Source organism: Amia ocellicauda, chromosome 9 (assembly GCF_036373705.1).
Source record: "Amia ocellicauda isolate fAmiCal2 chromosome 9, fAmiCal2.hap1, whole genome shotgun sequence".
In the NCBI taxonomy this organism is placed as follows: domain Eukaryota; kingdom Metazoa; phylum Chordata; class Actinopteri; order Amiiformes; family Amiidae; genus Amia; species Amia ocellicauda.
This window is the reverse complement of record NC_089858.1, coordinates 15,995,898-16,016,945: the sequence shown is the minus strand read 5'-3', so window position 1 is coordinate 16,016,945 and position 21,048 is coordinate 15,995,898.

Genomic DNA, 21,048 nt, shown 5'->3' with positions numbered 1-21,048 from the left:
GCAACACCAATGCTCTATAATAGCAACACAAGTAAGGCTATGTCAAGAGGCAATATACATTACAGAATAACGGCTTACTTACACTGATATTAAATATTGAGTAACAAGTAAATAACAGCCTGCAAATCTATAGCTTGAAAAGAGAGACAGAGCATCATTACATTTTCACAATAAAATATTTGACATAGCTCATTGGTTTTTGCAGTCTATAATAAGCACTATGACTGAATCCAATCAGTAAGCATTACATTTAATTTACTTGGCATGTCAGAAATTTTATAGATAGGAATGTATTCATAACAGAGTATAGCCTGCAACGATAATCACAAACCAGGACACAAGAGAGCTTTGCTCATTATTCTAAATTCCATGTTACCACTGAGCTACTTTGGTTTCACTACCCAGGAGAGAATAGGATTCCCATCATGCATTTACAGAATATTTAGAATTCTGCTCTGAGATTCTAAGCACTTCATTCGCATGTTAGACTAACCAACGGTTTAATTTTAAACACATTAAGTTTATCTGAGTTAAATGTATACATACATACATACACACACATATATATACATATATACATACATACATACATACATACATACATACATACATACATACATACAAACAGTACCTATAGGTAGTCTATACCCCTTTAAATGTTTTCATCTTTTGTTGCCTTATAGCCTGGATTTAAATGATTTTTTAAACATTTCTCTACACATCCTTCCCCACCTAAAAAAAACCTAGGAATTTTTAGAAACTTTATAAAAAATAAAAACTGAAATAGCTTGGTGGGATAAGTGTCCACCCCCTTGTAATAGTAATCCTAATCTAGCTCAGGCGTTAGCAATCGCCTTTAAAATCACAGCAGGTTAATTGGCCTTCATCCGTGTTAAAAAAATGTAGTGGTTCTCATAATTTCAGGATAAGTTCTGCAGTTCCTGTAGGTTCCCTTGGCTGGGTAGTGCATTTCAAAGCAAAGATTCAACCATGAGCACCAAGGAGTTTTCAAAAGAACTCCAGGACAAAATTGTTGAAAGACACAGATCTGGGGATGGGTTTAAAAAATTGCAAATTCCTTGAATATCCCTTGGAGCACGGTCAAGATGATTATTAAGAAGTGGAAAGTATATGGCACCACCAAGACCCTACCTAAATCAGGCCGTCCCTCAAAACTGGATGAGCGAGCAAGAAGGAGACTGAACAGAGAGGCTACCAAGAAGCCAAAGTCAACTTTGCAAGGGCATACAGACTTTTATGGCCAAAACTGGTGAAAGTGTGCATGTGATAGCAATGTCCTTAGTACTCCACAAATCTGGCCTATATGTTACTCAAGAAAGACCACCTTGAATCTCTATTGAAGATTGCAAAAAATAAAAACTCTAGCCCTGTGGCAAAAAGTTTTGTGGTCTGATGAAACTACAATTGAACTTTTGAAAATTGAAATACAAAGCGTTATGTTTGGCATAGACTCAGCACAGCCCATCACCCACATATCACGTACTGTGAAGAATGGTGGTGGCAGCATCATGTTATGGGGATGTTTCTCATTGGCAGGTACTGGGGCACTAGTCAGGAGAGAAGGGAAAATAAATGGAGGAGAGTAAAGAAAAGTCCTTGTGGAAAACCTTCTTGACCTCTGCAAGAAAGCTGAATCTTGGGTGGAAGTTCACCTTTCAACATGATAATGACCTGAAACACATGACCAAAACTACAGCGGAGTGGCTGAGGAACAAAAAGGTAAATGTCCTTGAGTTGCCCAGTCAGAGCCCTGACCTAAATTCGTCCAAAAATATTTGGCATGACTTGAAGTCTGCTGTCCATCAATGCTCCCCAAGGAACTTGACAAAGCTTATACATTTTTGTAAAAAGAATGGTCAAATATTGTCAAATGTAGCTGTGTAGAGACCTATCCCAACAGACTCAAGCTGTAATGGCTGCCAAAGGTGCTCAGGGGGGTGGAGAAATATCCAATTATGATATTTTAGTTTTTAATTGTTACAAAAATGTCCTCAAGAAAAACTTCTTCCCCCATAACATATGCATGAAATTCTGGCACTGACACAACAAAATGTTCAGGGGGTGTGGACTTTCTATAGGCACTGTGTGTGTGTGTGTGTGTGTATATATATATATATATATATATATATATATATATATATATATATATACATCTTATTTATATCTTATTTATAAGCTGTTAGCTTGATACTATCTGCATGATAAGATTTACGTCACAAGATGTAAATAGCAATGATGATTAAATTAATAACAAAAGCTAATTAATTAATTCTGCAAAATATTAACAACAACTTTACTCATACACATGCATAGACATATACACATACCTATTATTATTGCCCAGAATTTAAATCATGCTTGGAAAAATATTGGCAAATTTAAAAGCAAGAAAAATGCATAAAATCAACTCTGAAATATAAATCACCTGTGCTTAAGAAAAGAGGAAGCAGAGAAAAGGTCTTAATGCAAAATTCATGTATGGTCTGTGTAAATTTGGAAGCATAAAATTGTTTCTTCAGACAGAGACAGGCATGTAGCTCTGTAAGTCAGAGGGTAAATAGATACATGGCCCTTATTTCCAATTGGTAAACAGACATTTGAGCAGTTTTGCTATGAAGCAAAACCTTAAATGTTTGTATTTTTGTATTTTATTTAAAACAAAATGTTAATCTCTGACCCTGTTTAAGGACTGTCATGATTTCCACACACTGAAATAATTGCAGGACAAGGGGGACCAGCCCCAATAATTAAATTGTTTGTATGACGAAACCTGGGCAAAAAACAAACAAACAAATGTTCTCAGTCTTCTGCTCTTGAGTGTTGTGAGTTTCTGTGGCAGTTCCTTTCCATACTGGCTTAATCCACTTGGATTAGCATTACCAGTATAAATAGCTGAGGATATACACAGTTTAAATACAAGAAATAGTTCTGCGAACACAAAGTGAACAAAAATAAGAAATAAATAAATAAATAATAATAATAATAAATAAACAAGCAAACAACTAAAGGACTGACTCTATGAGAGTAGGTGACTCCTGAGGAGAATTAAAGACCAATGCAGCCCAGAGTCTGTGCAACCAGCCACTGCGCAGTGCGATAATTAAGATGATTATTTGGTGTAATGCAATGAGGCACCATAATGCACAGCAATGAGAGGCCAGTGTTCGATGCCAGGCATGCCCTTAGGCTCTACATTGCTTCAAACAAGCAAGATCACAGTGGTGACTTCAGAGCAGCACTGGTGCAGTATACACTTCTGCTGTACCATACTGCTCTGGCAGTACCACAGCTTTCCCCGCACATGTCTTCAGATGCTAAATCGCAGTATTGTTGTTTGTCAGGATAAACATAATCAGATGTGATGTATGGTTAATTTGTTACTCTACAGTTGTGACCTTGTATATGCAGTTACCTCCCAGCGTGCATTTACTGGATATTAGCATACCAATCATACTCGCCTTATCTGTAAAGTTCAGCCCTGATGGTAGCAAAGAGAAACAATGAACAAGACAATTAACCTGCCTTCATAAGGGGACCTCTATCCCCAAAACAAAAACAACAAAAACAACTGGGGAGATTTAAAAAATAAATACTAGTTAGTTTGCAGTTAGTTCCTCCACCCATATAATTAATTTCTGATCATGCATTTTTCATATATTGTTTATTTTTTCGTTAAATGAGGCATTTAAGTCGAGGAATTAGGAAGAAGATGAAAGAAAGAGTTCATCTCTGTCTTTCTGCCCGCAATCAGGTCCCTTAGCCAACAAACGGGGCTGAGGAAGAAGACATTCACCTCAGTTAACATTTCAACTTATCACAGTGAGAGTCCATTAGGATATCAGATATGATGAAAAAATGAACAAGTGAAAGTGTCTCTCCCTTTTCCTCAGGAGTATAGTCCATTATGCTGTTCTACTGCCCCTGCGATTATCAGGTAGCTCATGGAAATGTACTGAACGATTCCACACTCTCCTCAGGAGACTCATGCACAGCTGTTAGAATGGCCGACTTAAAATCTCTCAGAGCCTTGGCATCATTCATTCAGCTCTCCGGTAATTAAACTACCTTCTAATAACTGCCACTCCTCTGACACACGGCACTGGTTCCAGTTCATGCAGTGTGTGTGAAAAAGTTACACTGAAATGTACTAGGCCTAGTGCACTATTTGTACCAATGGGAAAACATATATATTGGGGGGGGGGGGGGGTTCACATGCCTTGTTACACACTCATCCTTAACAACAAATAAAGATCTGTTTAATACAAAGATTAATACAGATTTTCATATTTAGTCTGTGTGGATGAAAGAGGGAGCATTAATGTGAGATTCATTCTTATTTACTCTATCAACATGGGCCAGCATGCTCCATAATGACAGTCTGGTCCTCTGTCATTATTCAGTGCAGATTGTGCAGATGGAAACTATATAATAACCTCAGTGAGATGAATTAAACTGCTCTGGGCAATTTTTTTTTTTAGACTTTCAGATTTGCTGGCACATCAGTTCAGCACTGTTCAAAATAACAGTGGAATGAAAAATATTGAAATATGTTTTTATTATTAGGTTTAGGCTAAAAGCCAAAAAGCCAAAAAGCAAATGCAAAGGCTGAAATATTTGACCTGCAATACAGTACAAACAAAAGCATCTGTGGAGAACAGAGGATGATTAAAAACAGATAAAAAATGCAATGTTTTGTTTTTTACCTAGCACCAGTGCGAACAAACCTCCTAGGTATATATGAGCAGATGTACATACCAGTATACACGTATCCAGTAAATAGACCAGTATCAACCACACAATAAAACAAAGTTACATCAATGACAGAGTAGAAGAACAGTAGCAACACAAGTGGCTTTGGATAAAGCAAGAGTGCATGTAAAAAAAAGTTTACTTTGCTTATTTTTACATAATTTTAAAAGAATATACTGGAAATTTAAGCAAAAAAGTAAGCACACAGGTTTCCTGAGACTCATCAAATCTCTTTGGAAATTCCTACTGGATCCAGGCAGCACTGCCCAGCTGTTTCTAACAGCATGCAAAACCTGCTCTCTGCCACATACCACCTACAGACTGGCATAGCAGTGATTTGCGGGTAAGCTGCAGGTTTCACACAACAAGATTCAACTAATCAACAACTTTCATTTTCACTCAGATGTACAAATCATGCATAATGAACCAAGTGAAATCAATTACCAGGTTTCTTACTTTGCTAAAAAATACACAAAATACATGATGCATACATAAATTGATTTGCTCCATTCTGGATTATTTTTGCTTCATCTGCAATGCATTGGTATGGGTATTTTACCACGGCTTGTGTCGCATTTATAATTAAATTTACTGTATATCACAGAATGTCAGGTGATGTGGACTAGCACGCATGTGTTGAACAGAAAGTATGCAGCTTGGACTCTCATCTAAAAAATCCTCTGCATAAGTACTCATGATCAGGCTAAATGAAGACAGGATTATGTTAAACTAAAAGAACAAACAGCATGTGGAACTGAATTCACACAATGGACCATTTGAAAGGAGGACATGCCATTCAACTTTAACAAACATGAGATACTTTAACACAGACATTATAATTATGTATACATGCACAGGGGGTCACTCCCTGCTGTATTTCCAGAGTTTCCAGAGAACTTAAGATATCTGACATGACCTGCTGGGTATTTCCTCTCCATGAGTAGACAGAGCTGCAAGCAGGCTGTCAGATGAGTCAGTTTGCCTGCAGATATGCCTGCAAACCGTTTCTCTCCAAGTCTACAACACATCGTTAGCATTATTTCTTGTGTTTGTACTGTAGTTACACTGCTCAAATTTCAAGAGTGAGAGTCCTTGTCAGAGATCACAATATAGATTCAAAGTATTTGATAGATCGCCCACAGACATATGTAGAGTGATTGTCAGCTAGTCATTGAATTTACACAGAACTACACATATTTTTTGCTGAAACTGGAGCCATGGGTACATTTCAAATGGCAGCTGCATTTGCTATGAATCACTGCACTGTTATGAACTATTTAGATATTTTCTCAAAATTCATAACATGGTAGCAGTAAGGATAATCTAGTTACCCAACTGTGTACACTAACAAATATTTTACTAGTCATTCACTATCAATTTCAGGCTTTTATGAAAGATTTGATCAAAAAGGGATTTCTTCTCCACACGTGCTTTTGCAAAACTCTGTATCTCCCCACGTGCTTTCCACACCATCTTCAAATCTCACCTTGAAATAACAGCCAGTAAGTACAGAATATACCCACTGGTGCATTTAGTGTTGTAATTGTCTCCCTCTTTACCTATACATTTCCTCATAGGCACACCAAAGATTTTTGTTTTGCCAATTGCAAGATCACAGACTTTTACAAGTATAACAAGCAACCTCTGGACCCTACATACAGCGACACATGCTCCCCACTGGAATGCCATCCCCCCGCTCAGACCTAGAAGAAGGTACCTCCGCACCAACACACTATGTTGCATTTGTTCTCTGCATTAAGTGAAAATGATTACAAATGCACATTACTCCTCATAATTGTGGCTTTGTGAAATATCTAATTTTATCTCTCAACTATTTTGTGATGTTGATTATTTTATCAAGAATATTTTTTCAGTAGAACATAATGGATTGTCCCCAGCATAGGAAAAAAAAAGATAATAATGACATTATATTAAACAGCAGAAAATGATAAGAAAAAAGATAATGGCAAGATGACAACAGATCAAATTGGATATATGCAAGCTAATTCAAGTGATGATTTGAAGTACTTGTCAGAAACTTCTGTATTTTTATCTTAACTAGTGCATCCACACCTTGTGCAGAAAGTAAGGTACTGTGGAATTTTTAGTTTCTGCGAGCTGTGCAGCTAAAAACTCATTCCGGTGTCATGAATTATTAAAGACTGTTTTATGGAGCTTTTCAGTAGAGAATATCAAGTACTGTACTAGCTTAGATTAAATGTAGCTAGCCCTGAATGATAAGAACTGAATCAATACTATATATATTGTATCTCTCTCTCTCTCTCTGTATATATATATATATATATTTATATCAATATATTATCTTTTTTAAACTCAAACCATAACATTTACCCATATTGTGATGTACACACAGTTTTGTATTCTGTTTAATAATAGTATACGGAGAGGGATAGATTGACAGATGGACATAGAAAAAACCTGTCTAAAGGGGGAACCTAAACCAAGTGACACTGTCTCACACAGTGCAGCGCTCTTTCTGCTGGTGGGCTGGGGAAAGCAGCACCTGCCTCCATACCAGGACATTTTCAGGCTCTTCAATTGGTTCACATGAGGTCTGCCCAGAGTTAGTAAGACACAAGATCCCACATCAAGTGCAGGAGGGGTGGATTTTGCAGTGTACAGTCTGCACTCCCTTTTCCTTCAACATCCATTGAATTCAAACTTCAGAAACCCCAGACACACTTTGAAAAAAAACCAATGGCTATAGTACCTTCCGTATAGTGCCCCTGATGAAACGGCATATTTCACAGCTGGACCACCCCTTTCAGTGCAATAGGGCTACTGCATCATCCTCTGAGGGGTCACAGGGTTTACCCCTCTCCCAGCAGGGTAAACAATATGGCGACTGCCCAGAGACCAAACCATGAAGTCAATCAGGGGGAATACCTGGGGTAAGGGTTTACATGGGGGACCAAACTCACAAGGCTTTATACCTTACAGCAACAATACACGAGCCCAAGTGCATATTAAGCCTTTCCATTCACCATGTACTCATGCGATCAATCATGTTAAAATGAAAGAAAAGAAAATCAAATTGCTCTCCTGATGCCAGTACTCTTCAGTGTTGGAGATATGAGCACATCATCTCTTACTGATGAAAACTCTTGCACATGATTAAAAGAATACGTAGATATGGGTTTCAATAACTGTAGCCAACCATCCATGACTACACTGAAAACAATATAGTCAGATTATCTCTGTATTGACAAACCAAACCTGACAATACTGGTTTTAAATTGGGTTTTGCAGTGAATTTCTAGGTTAATGCATGAGTTAGAACTCCATAAATTAAATTATTATTATTATTATGAACTAACAATTTAATGCTTCTACATGTACAGCAGTCTCTATTCATGAAATCAATACATTCTTTTGAAGAATCTTTCAATAAGGAAGAACGAAGAAGCAAAAGAAAGAACACGTTGAGGCAGTCTGCCTTGCACTTTAGATAGAAAACACAGAGGAGCGTGAGTTAACAGCTTTTCTGGAGAGCAAATGATTTTCCAATGTGAATAAAATTTAAAATAGCCATGAATTAAAAAAAAACCACAGTAAACTGCAGAAAAAAGAGAGGCAGTAATTTGCTTTCTGCAGAATCTCTCCACTCTGCTGAATGTGTCTATAAAATTCTGAAAGAAAAGTAGGTTGCTAAAATGCACTTAATTTGGCATGATAGATTGAGTCCATGCTTCAGTGACTGTAATTGAATCTGTGACCTATTTCTTTAGAAGAAAATTGTCTCTTGGGTTTTTGTCACTATACTTTTTAATGGAATTCAATAGACTGTCACAACATTTGTACATTTTCAACTAATTGTGAACATTCCCCTTTTCCATTTGTACATTTTTTAATTGATACTTACGTGCATTAGACATACTGTACTGCCAGGGATGCTGTATAATGGTTATAGAGTGGTGTACTTTCTATAGAGACAAGTATTTTAAGATTAAGATACAAATACACTTCCATGTTTTCTTGTTTTATTTTATTGTTGTGTTTTTTAAAAAGGGTGTTGTTTCCATGCTATCTGGTTCTCTTTACAGTTCTGAGCCATCTGTACAACGCTGACCTCAGGTTTATGTAGAAACTCATCTAATGTGTAATTCTACATGAAATTAAGTAGAAAACTTGCACTGCATTGTGAAAGTGGCAGGTCTCCTCCAAATCGTTTGTGCCAATCTCATTAATGCTCTGGAATGTCGGCTGTGGAATGTGGTGGACGATGGGTCTCTCTGCACGCAGGATGCTGTCAAGGCTGTGGCAAAAATAACACCCCTAAAACAAAGCGTGACAAGGGGCTTCGTGTACAGTGTGGAAAGGTCCATACCCTGGACAACTTGTGCCTGAGTTTCATCAGAAACAAAAATACACCTGAATGACTACGATTTTTGATCGAGTGCCACCTAAATCCAATTATTTGGGGTATATCGCACATAGACATCACGTCTCTGCACAGATAACACTTTGATGCACAATTCCTGATAAATCTGTGTCAGGGTCAGGGCAGGTAGCAATGTAGGCTGTCACACAGAAAGCATGTTTTTCACAAACACCGTACATCGCAGCAGGACTCAGACCAGGCCTTGAGGAGAACTCCTCTGCATTGCAAAATCAGAAGATTAGGTGGTAGCTGAGAAGTGATCTAATATTCAGGGAACTAAAACATATAAGAAAAAACAACTCTAATGTAATATGCAAATGCACGTAGTAGGGTTTGTATTCTTAGGACATAGTGTACCTAGCACAGGAGTAGTAATGACAAGCTGAATTCAGAGCTTAATAAAATGGAAAATTACTGGATGAGCCATTTTGGCTCTCTGTTTTCCCCTCAGTTTAATGAAACTTCTATCAGCAGCAGTTAAAGGATGCCCCACAAAACAGCAATAACATTTAAAAAGGTACCGTCATAGCATTGAGGAGCACACAGGCTGAAAAATGTCAACAATTAGAGAGAAGGGAGAACAGCCAAGCAGGCAGAACATGTAAATCCACCACTTCCATCACACAAAACAACAACAACGTTGAAAGATACACAACAGTAAAACAAGCGTCTTATCACATCCATTCCCAGAGAAAAGACCTTAAGGGAGCAGTTTGATCCTCGTGTGAACAAGATACCCGCAGCAACAGCAGACACGTGACACTTGTCATTTTATGATTCTATTCTATTGGATACTACTTCTATTGCTCTTCCAATACTTCATCTGCAGAGTGAAACTGTGACTGCTTTGTTTTGTTTCCTTGACTAGTGGACACAGGGCAAACCAAGGACAACACTGTTCTGGCTACTTTGGTGACAGTCTTTGCACTTTGAGGGCAGAGGTGTGGGATGAGTATCCCAAATGAGGACTCTCCCTTTTGCAAATGGGGCAATTACCTCACAGCTTCTCTTTACATTTGAGCATCAGACTTGACCCTGTGGAAGCATTGGGAACCATCAACAATAAGGTTGAGTTGAGATACAATCACACAGTACAGAGTGACATGGTTCTCCCTCTTGATTATCTTTATGGCTGATGTACGCATTGTGTGCCATGTTTCATCAACCAGGGGTCCTTGTGTGCTTTCCAGTCAGCTGCATCGTTGTGTTCAGAAGCATTATGGGACGATGGGGTTTTGATTTGTCTGTAGTTAAGTTAGTATGGAGATAAAAAGCCTTTCCTTTATTACAAAATGTCTCGGCTGATGGGCAGGTTTATCACTAGGCTGATCAGAAATGCTGTCTTGTTTATTACTTCAGGCAGCGAGGAAACCTTAAATGTGAAAATGTGAACGTGAAAAATTAATATTGAGTAAATGGAAGCTCAACCTCTGGAAGAAGAATGTTTGCAAATTACATTGTTAAGAAATATTGATCTCAGAATGTACAGAGATGCAGTTTTACAGCTAAACCAGTCTCTCTGTGCTGTATGTAGTTCCTACATGTTGGCATCAATCAATAGGACAACAGAAATCAGATAAAATAGCAAAACAAGGACAGTAGAACAGTATAACTGATGTCCTGCTAAGCATTTGTTAAAGGTTCAGTTTTTGGGAAGCTTCTGGAACAAGGTTCACACAACTACCTTGAGGGTATTTAGAGAATAATATAAGAAGACAGTGCCTGGCAAACCTTCAACAGTAAATATATATTTTTAAATAAGAAGTCCGGACCTTTGGGTGAGCCTGGGGCTCTTCCCAGTATTTGGGATTGGATTGCATATTAAGGAATTCAAGCTGGGACATTAACCAAAACATTAACATTACACCAAAAGAAGCAGCACCCACATTCTTTTAAGAATCATCCTCCCATTACTGTAAAACCCAATGAGATGGAGGCTTGTGCCCCCACACAACAGAGAAGGATTATTTCGGTCAGCCCCTAAACCATTTATGTTAAAGACACCTGCTCACGAGAGGGTTTATCCTCACGGTGCCAAAGTATTGGTAACGCAGAATCAAGCAATCACCAGGTTTCAGAAACTGAACTATACACAGCTATCAAAATTGCAAATACAGTACCGTATTGAAAGTACTTTAAATTCCCAATGTTTACATGATGCAGATTTATTCAGAGAAGATAGAGAGGTGTGGCTGTTAACACATATTGTGAAAAGAGTCAGTCAAAACCATGAAGGAATCAATTGCAGAATGGAGACAAAATATTGCCTACTCTGTGCAAAGAGCTCACATTTGTTAAAATTAGATTAAAAACTGAAAAGATACAATTACCGTCGTCAACATCATTATCGTAATAAGAAATTAATGCATTGAAAGACTGCAAATGTCCTTATTATAGATGATAATAATAATTAAAAAACACATGAGTAATATTATCATAATAGTATTAATGTCTCTGAATTAAGTTACTGACAAACCATTTGAAGATCATCTCAGACTTACTTCCCTGTAATGGTAAGGAGAAAGAAGAATAGAGTAATTACAGACTGTTTTAGTTAACAAAGTGGACCCCTTGCTCTCTTGGGGAAAGCATGGGGAAAGTAATATATATTTTTTCTTTTTTTCTTCTTCACAAAACATTGTTTATCTTTGAAAGTTCAATTGGTTGGTTCTGCATGGAAATGTTCTCCATATATCATATTAATGACTTCCCAGATTTTTTGTTATAATTAATGCATTCAGTTCTTGTTAATTAATTGTAGCTAAAGTCTATTCCATCTGCTAACTTGTGAAAAAGAAGAAGAAAATAACTAAAATTAGGTCACTGTTTTAGCAATTTAGCAATGTTGTTAGGCTTGTGATCACAGTTATAATGAGAGATTTTCTTTTAATCTGTTGTGCAAAATTTCAGGACAAATGTTTGTATTATGGGGAGGGGGGGGAATAATTAATTCAGCACAAGTGATTTGAAGTAACATCTTTGTTTTCCAGGTGCCAGTAACTGTGATATTGTTGGAAAACATGTAGATCTACCTTTATTGCCTTTATTGTATCGGAAAAAAAATCTATTGAAATGCATCAAACTTTAAGGTGGTAACACAACAAAATATAAAAAGTCCAATACTTCCTATAACCAGTGTATATATGTACATACAAACACACACATGCACAGGTATATCAAAAAATGTAGTCTTCTTTGAGACAGGTGACTAATCTCATGCAGCAGTTTAGCCAGCTGCGGCACATCCTGATTTAATTGCTTCTTTTTATGAATTGAAATGTGGAAGTTCAGAAAGGAAAAATGGCTCAGACGACTCCTCCTTTAATGAACAGAGTGAGTCACTTGGGATCAGGATCTTTGTAGAATGCTTCTTTGGCCAAGGTTTGGAATAAACCCAAGGCACACATTCCAACAGCACACATTCCAAACTCCATTCGGTGGAGTTCATGGCTTCCATCGATTGGGTACACAAAAGCACTGGACTCTATGAGCGGCTGCAGGCTCAGGTGGCAGGAGATGTAAGAAATAAATTTGAAAGAATGAATGAGTAAATGTATGAATGAATGAATGACTTGAAGAAAGTGGTTATGGTTATTATGAGTGCATTGGGGGTCTTGGAAGCATGCTATCTTAAGGAAGAAGGGATCACATTGTCTTGCCATATTCAGATGCAACCTCACCCTCCTGCGTCTGTACAGTAAGGCAATTACTCCTCAATGCATCTGACTTGCAATGCAGAGAGACTGATATGAGCTAAGCAGATCTAAGCTTTGCAGTATAATTTAGTGAAATGGGACCTGGATCGTCAACACTTTTGACAGGATGGATGGCCTTTTGCCATCTGCACCCTTGAGCACGTTATGCTGCCACTGAAAGAGAGACAGAGATGTAATAAGTGAACATAAAAGTGGTTAAAAGCAATTTAATCCTGTAAGCACAGGGTGATCGAGGGCTGCTGTACTGATACTGTGTACACGATGATCTGAATTAAAACATGAAGGGCTACAATTAAATCCCCTATGTAATGAAAATACTACTGCTTATGTACATAGGAAGATCTCCCAAACACACACTCTCACACACACACACACACACACACACACACACACACACACACACACAAGAGTATTTAAAAGTATAATGCCCATTATTTGTTTCCTGATGTGTACAGTTCAGTCACAGAAAACATTGCACACGACATGATATTATTAATGTTCATTGCTGGCTTCTATTATGATTTGTTATGGCGGAAAGCCCCTCAGGGAAGGGAGATGTCAGCGGCAGTGACAGAATGCCTCCGGCTGTGTTGAGGAGGAAGAGAGTTAGTTAAGAACCATTTCCACTTGGGGATGTCCCTCTAACTGTGAAGAACGAACCGTTGTTTCTCATTTTACTTGTTTGTACACTTTAACAGGGAGACCTGCCAATATTTTCATAATCATTGTCTCTCATAAAGACTGAAATATTGTATGTTCTTACTCATATTGTACTATGTTTCTTGAAATGTTTGTCTTTTTGTAGTCACAGTGTCTGCTATAATTATAACAAGAATAATCCATGCATAAAAAACATGCATGAAAATCCTTAGCCTTAGCCCGACCCCCCGTGTTATATACTGAACTGGATGGAGAGATCATGTGACTATCATGTGATCTCACTGTGTCGGATTGGAACAATCTTCAGAACGTATTCAGGCCTGCTGCCCTGATTGGTTTGATTCCATGAAACAAGGACTGACTGAATAAATTGATTAATACATTTCTATATTGTGTGTGCTCTATTACATTTTATGTATCTTCTGCAGCTGCATTTTACTGAGATTTATATTTATTTGCATTTCTTTCAGATTGTCAAGAAGTGAACAAAAGAATAATCTCATATTACAGTGTTTTATTTAATTAATGTTGCAGTTGAACAATCACATGAAAATGATAAAAAACGCTGGATGAGTTCTCAAAACTGGTCAGTAGAGTGTCTAAATCTCCAAATTCCCAACCCCTGGATTCCATAGTTGTCAATCATTGAAAGATACTGTAGGAAAGATGTGTGCTATTAATATCAATCATTATTTAATATTACAAAAGATATATACATGTATTTATAAGCTTTACATATAAAACCTATATGTTATCAAACATTTATCAGCATTTTTATATTTTAATGGTTCTGAATGTTATTTATGTAAAAAAAAGGAAAAGCTCACTGACGTGTCTCGAGGAAGTGGGAAAGGCAGGCAGCATGCCAAATCCAATTATTTTACCTTTATTTATACATTTGGTAGAATTTTGTTTCTATATTTATTTACTTTTTTAAATAAAATAAAATTAAATAAAGCTTGCATTCCATGAGACATGAGTAAGAACATTTAAAATGAAACAAAATCAGTGTGTTTGTAACAACATGATTTTTAAGTATTGTGTGTTATTTCATCCTGGTCTGCTTAAAGGCCTTTAACGGCATAATTTCTTACTGCAGATGAAGGTCTTTTTAATAAAGAGAGAGAGAGAAATAAAAAGTGAAAAAGAGAGAACCCTGCCTGAAGGAATCAAGCAGAGCAGCTACAAACAGCTTTTACTTTGATTTCAGCACCCTCTGAACAAAAATGCAATATGGATATAATCTGCTTCTACTTGACTGGTGCTTTACAAGAAAATTATTGTCCTCATCTCAATGCAGGGCTTAGAGCTATAGTGTAAAATGTATTTATGTCTTTCCTTGAAAAGAACAGATTGCCAAAATGATTACTTTCTAGGAAGAGCAATAATGCACTCTGTTTCTTTGTAATACCCGAGCTGCTGTTCGAGCAGCCTTCCATTCAAAGGACCAATAATTATTACTGTATTTTGCAATAACAATCATATCCAGAGAAACATTAATAGTGTCACGGTTCCTTAGAGACATGAAAAGATTATTATTCTTAATTCGTTTTTAGGCATGCAGCTTTAAAACAGAAATAAGAGAAATACACAGTCATGGGCTTTGTTCCATATATGTACTGCAGTGCATTATCTGGAAAAACCACAAGGACATTTATGGAAAATGCAAACTCATTTTGTTAACAGTGCTAAAATTACTGAAGGGAATACAATAAATCCTATTATAACCTTTGTTTCAAGTCCAAGCAGCAGGGTCTGTAAAAGAGAAAAGCTCTATTGTATTTCTCAGTTAGGTCTCATACTAAACATGAATGAGGGTTTTGCTCATCTATAGGGATGCATGTCTTAAACTAGTATTCAAAACCATGGTGGCTTAATGTAACAATGAAGGTAAGCCCATATAACAGTAGACTTGTGTCACGGTCTCCCTTGCTTCTACCTTAGTTCACCACCAGAGGTCTCCCTCTCCCAAATATTAAATCTAGTGCTTCTCCTTTCCTCTGTCCAGTCCAACCAGTTTCTCCACATTCTTTCCTTCCAGGTGCACCTGTTCTGTCCTCCTCTCCTACCATTGGCTAATCATTCATTCACCTAGTTCAAACCCTCTCTGCTACACAGTATTTAAACCCCTCTGTTTCCCAGCTTAATCGCGAAGTCTTGCATTCTCTCCCGGATCAATGCTGAGCCTTGTTTCTTGATTGCCTTACCATGTTTTTTGACCTCTTGCTTTCCTGTCTCGTTTACCCCTTTCGGATCTCCCCACTAGCCTGTTCGCTCGATCGATTGACCTTGTACTGTCCCTGTTTACTCTCTCTCGTTTGCCCTTATCGGATTATCTGCATTAGGATCCTTTCCTTTAGTCCTTGAGGACGTCACAGAAGACTTTGCCAAAGTATGGATCCAGCGGCTTTACCTGACGTTGCTGCAGCTTTGACGGCTCAGTGGGCATTGTTGGGAGAACACGACGAAATGCTACGACAGATCAACTCCGCTCTGCTACATCCCGGTTGTCCAACAGATCTTCTTTCAAGCCTAGCCCTGTTTCAGAACCAGAAGCCATGCAGATAGGAAGGACTCGACTATCTGCTGAGGAAAAACAGAGGAGGATACAACAGCGCCTTTGCCTTTATTGTGGCCAATCTGGTCACTTCCGAGACGCCTGTCCCAATCGTCCTGGATCTTCCTTGGCAACTCCACAGAAATCTGGTAACACCCGCTCAAAGTATGCTCTCTGTTCGCATCCAGTTCCATACTCAACACGCCTTTTTGTCTGCATTAATAGATTTGGGGTCTGCAGGAAACTTCATAGACAGAAGAGCTGCGGAGCGATTGAAACTTCCCCTCTCACCGTTCTTACCACCACTTAATATCAGAGCAGTCAACAACCAACCCATCGGTTCCGGCCCGGTTTCACAGAAGACCATTCCAATCACCATGTCCATCGGAAACCTGCATACTGAACAACTGCCTTTGTTAGTGATCGACTCCCCTGGAGCTGACATAATACTCGGACATCTGTGGCTCATTCATCATAACCCTGTTATTTCTTGGATCAAGGGGACTATTATTTCTTGGGGAGAACACTGTCTTCCTAATTGTCTGTCTTCACCTTGCAGAGCTACCCACATCGAAAGTCCGTTTTTCTCAACCCCACCCGAGTTTCCATCAGAATACGAGGATCTGGCTGCCGTGTTTAGCAAATCCCGAGCCTCCTCTCTGCCACCACATCGTCCTTGGGATTGCGCTATTGATCTTCGCCCTGGCTCAACTCCACCTCGGGGCCGAATCTTTCCTCTCTCTCTTCCAGAGTCGCAGGCCATGGAGGATTATATCAAGGAGGCTTTGGCACAAGGCATCATCCGGCCATCCACTTCACCTGCTGCGGCAAGCTTCTTCTTCGTGGCAAAGAAGGACGGTGGTTTAAGACCCTGTATTGATTATAGGGGACTTAATGCGTTTACAGTCAAGTATCGATATCCTTTACCTTTAGTTCCGGCTGCCCTGGAACAGGTAAGAGGAGCTCGGTATTTTACAAAACTAGATCTACGCAGTGCATATAACCTAATCCGGATACGAAAGGGAGATGACTGGAAGACGGCATTTATTACTAACTCGGGACACTATGAATATTTAGTCATGCCCTTTGGTCTGGTCAACGCACCTTCAGTCTCTCAAGCTTTTGTAAATGAGGTATTATGACCTTATCTCCATTGCCTATATTGACGATATTCTGGTTTACTTCTCTACTCTTTCTGAACACATCTCCCAGGTTCGACAGGTGCTTCAATGTCTGCTACAAAATGGACTCTATGTCAAGGCTGAGAAATGTGAATTTCACCAACAGCGTGTGGCTTTCCTGGGTTACATCATCGACACCAATGGAGTTCACATGGATCCCGAGAAGGTGAGAGCAGTTACTGAGTGGCCTCAACCTCAAACTATTAAGGAGTTGCAACGTTTCCTGGGTTTTGCTAACTTTTACTGTCGCTTCATTCGTAACTTTAATTCGGTCGCGTCTCCTTTAACCTCTCTATTAAAGGGCTCTGCTCGCCGTTTATCGTGGACGGATTCTGCTGAGGTCGCCTTCGAGAAACTCAAGTCCCTGTTCACCACTGCTCCAGTCCTCAAGCACCCAGACCCTAATCTCCCTTTCGTTGTGGAAGTAAATGCTTCTGAAAACAGCGTTGGGGCAGTGTTTTCTCAACGACACGGTCAACCACCTAAGCTCCATCCCTGTGCATTCTTTTCTAGGAAATTATCACCTGCGGAGAGGAATTATGACATCGGCAACAGGGAACTCTTGGCATTGAAGTTGGCCTTTGAGGAATGGAGACATTGGTTGGAGGGATCAAAACACCCTTTTCTGGTACTCACAGATCATCGGAACCTGGAATATATTCAAGCAGCAAAACGCCTCAACCCCCGTCAAGCGCGTTGGGCTTTGTTCTTCACTCGTTTTCAATTCATCCTGACTTATCGCCCAGGATCCAAGAACATCAAAGCAGATGCTCTATCACGTCAGTTTGACTCTGTTCATGAACCCCTATCTGATGATCCTATTTTACCATCTACCTGCATTGTTGCTCCTATCAAATGGAATTTCTTGGACCAACTTCAGAGGGAACTCTCCTCTAATCCTGCCCCTTCCACATGTCCTTCTAATAAGATCTATGTACCTTCATCCAAGCGTCCCACACTCCTTCAATGGATTCATTCTAACCCCGCTTCTGGACATCCAGGGATTCATTACCTTGATAAGACGAACATTCTGGTGGCCCACTCCGGTTCAAGACGCTACCCAGTTTGTCAACGCTTGCTCCGTCTGTGCCCAATCTAAATCTTCGCGACATCCCCTCTCTGGTCTCTTGGAACCTCTTCCAATCCCACGGCGCCCATGGTCTCACATCTCTATTGATTTCGTTACCAACCTTCCCAGCTCTCAGGGTTATACTACCATTTTAGTGGCTATAGATCGTTTCTCTAAATCATGCCGGTTTGTACCCTTGCAGAAGCTTCCCACTGCCCTCGAAACTGCAGAGGTTTTATTCCATCATGTGTTCCGCATTTACGGGATTCCTGAAGACATAGTGTCTGACTGAGGTCCTCAAATCACCTCCCGCGTCTGGTCTGCATTCTTCAAGGCTTTAAATATTACGGTCAGTCTCACCTCCGGCTATCATCCACAATCTAATGGACAGATGGAACGTCAGGAGATCATACGCTTTCTTCGATCCTACTACAATACTTCCCAAGATGATTGGAGCCATTTCTTGCCATGGGCAGAGTACGCCCAGAATTCCCTGACCAGCTCTTCCACAGGTCTCAACCCCTTCCAGTGTGTTCTAGGATACCAACCGCCTGTGTTTCCTTGGAATGGGGAATCTACTGTCTTCCCAGCAGATGATGATTGGTTCTGTCGCAGTGCAGATGTCTGGAATGCAACACATGTCCGATTCCACAGAGCTATCCATCATCAAAAGACCTTGGCAGACCGTCATCGACAACCTGCTCCACAATATCATCCGGGACAGTTGGCCTGGCTATCAACCATAGATATTAAGCTTAAACTCCCATCTAAGAAACTGAGCCCTCGTTTCATCGGTCCCTTTCCTGTCCTCCGCCAAATTAATCCAGTCACTTATCGTCTCTCTGTTAAAGCCTGTTAAAGCCCCGATCCCTCCTCTCCTTCTGATTCTCCTCAGGTCTCTTCTTCTTCTTCTTCGCCTCCTCCTCCCTTGGATCTCGATGACGGTCCAGCATATGCAGTAAGGAACCTGTTACGATCTCGTCGCCACAGAGGATGCCTACAGTACTTGGTCTACTAGGAGGGGTATGGTCCAGAAGAACGCTCTTGGGTTCTAGCCTCGGATATCCTAGATCCTTCTCTCATTGCGGACTTTCACAGGGTCCATCCCACTGCTCCTGCTCCTCGGCCCCGTGGCCGTCCTCACCGCCATCTTCACCGCTCTGGTCTGGCCGAGGTTGATTCTGGGGAGGGGGGTACTGTCACGGTCTCCCCTGCATCTGCCTTAGTTCACCACCAGAGGTCTCCCTCTCCCGAATATTAAATCTAGTGCTTCTCCTTTCCTCTGTCCAGCCCAACCAGTTTCTCCACATTCTTTCCTTCCAGGTGCACCTGTTCTGTCCTCCTCTCCTACCATTGGCTAATCATTCATTCACCTAGTTCAAACCCTCTCTGCTACACAGTATTTAAACCCCTCTGTTTCCCAGCTTAATCGCAAAGTCTTGCATTCTCTCCCGGATCAATGCTGAGCCTTGTTTCTTGATTGCCTTACCATGTTTTTTGACCTCTTGCTTTCCTGTCTCGTTTACCCCTTTCGGATCTCCCCACTAGCCTGTTCACTTGATCGATTGACCTTGTACTGTCCCTGTTTACTCTCTCTCGTTTGCCCTTATCGGATTATCTGCATCAACACAACGCCTGCATTTGGATCCTTTCCTTTAGTCCTTGAGGACGTCACAACCTGCTTATGAACAATTTTTTACTCACTACATTTATTTTAATACTTCTTTACAGAAGTCTGTGTGTGTGTGTGTGTGTGTGTGTGTGTGTGTGTGTGTGTTGGGGGAGGGTTAAAAGTCCATCCAGGGCAAACTCAGATGATGCTTTCAAAAGAAAAGGCAGCAGGTTTACTTCAAAAAGTAAATACAAATAGGAAAAGTGTTAAATCAATAGTTAATAAGTGACAAAATAAATAAGTGACTAAACTGGTGCTGCTTATCTCCATGTGATAACGGAACGGCGCATTGTGTTCCTGCATGCGCAAATTGTTTGGCCAGCAGGGGAGTAAATACAGTCGTAATGAAAGGCTTTGGTAAACATGTACCTGCGTATTAAAAAAGCGCGGACAAGGGGAAAGGGTTTGCTCTGCAGGACAGTTGTGAGGGATCAGAGTTAGAATGGACAGGTGGCTGGACTGTTGATCTGATCCCTCTGATAGTGTGGGAAAAATTGAATAATTGTATAAATTGAAACAATATGTACGCAGGACAAGGAATAGGTTTAAATCTGTGCACAGGTGGCAGATCATCTTGAAAACATAAACTCCAGAATGCATTTTAATTTTGGGAGGGTGGTGATGACTTTGTTTTTAGTATGCAGTACAGCACTCAGTTTGTGAACATGGCAGGCAGTTGTCCCAAATAACTCTGCAGTCCCCCTCAGCTAGTAAGCTACATTACCCAATCCCATTCACAATTTATACAATCTGTCACAGTAAACACCAATGCAGACCTTTAATCTGACAAATATCACAGGAGTTAGCCAGCTCGGTTACTTTGTGCAAAATTAAACACCCAGTTGATGTTCACTCAGGTCACTATCTTTTCTTTTTCTTTCTTTCTTTCTTTCTTTCTTTCTTTCTTTCCAGTTGGATGTTTGGGATAGCTGTCATTCACGTGCATTAGGTTTCATCTTGCAATGTGTATAAAATGAGAAAATAAACAAGCCCAAACCCTGGTGCTCTTGAACACATTCCT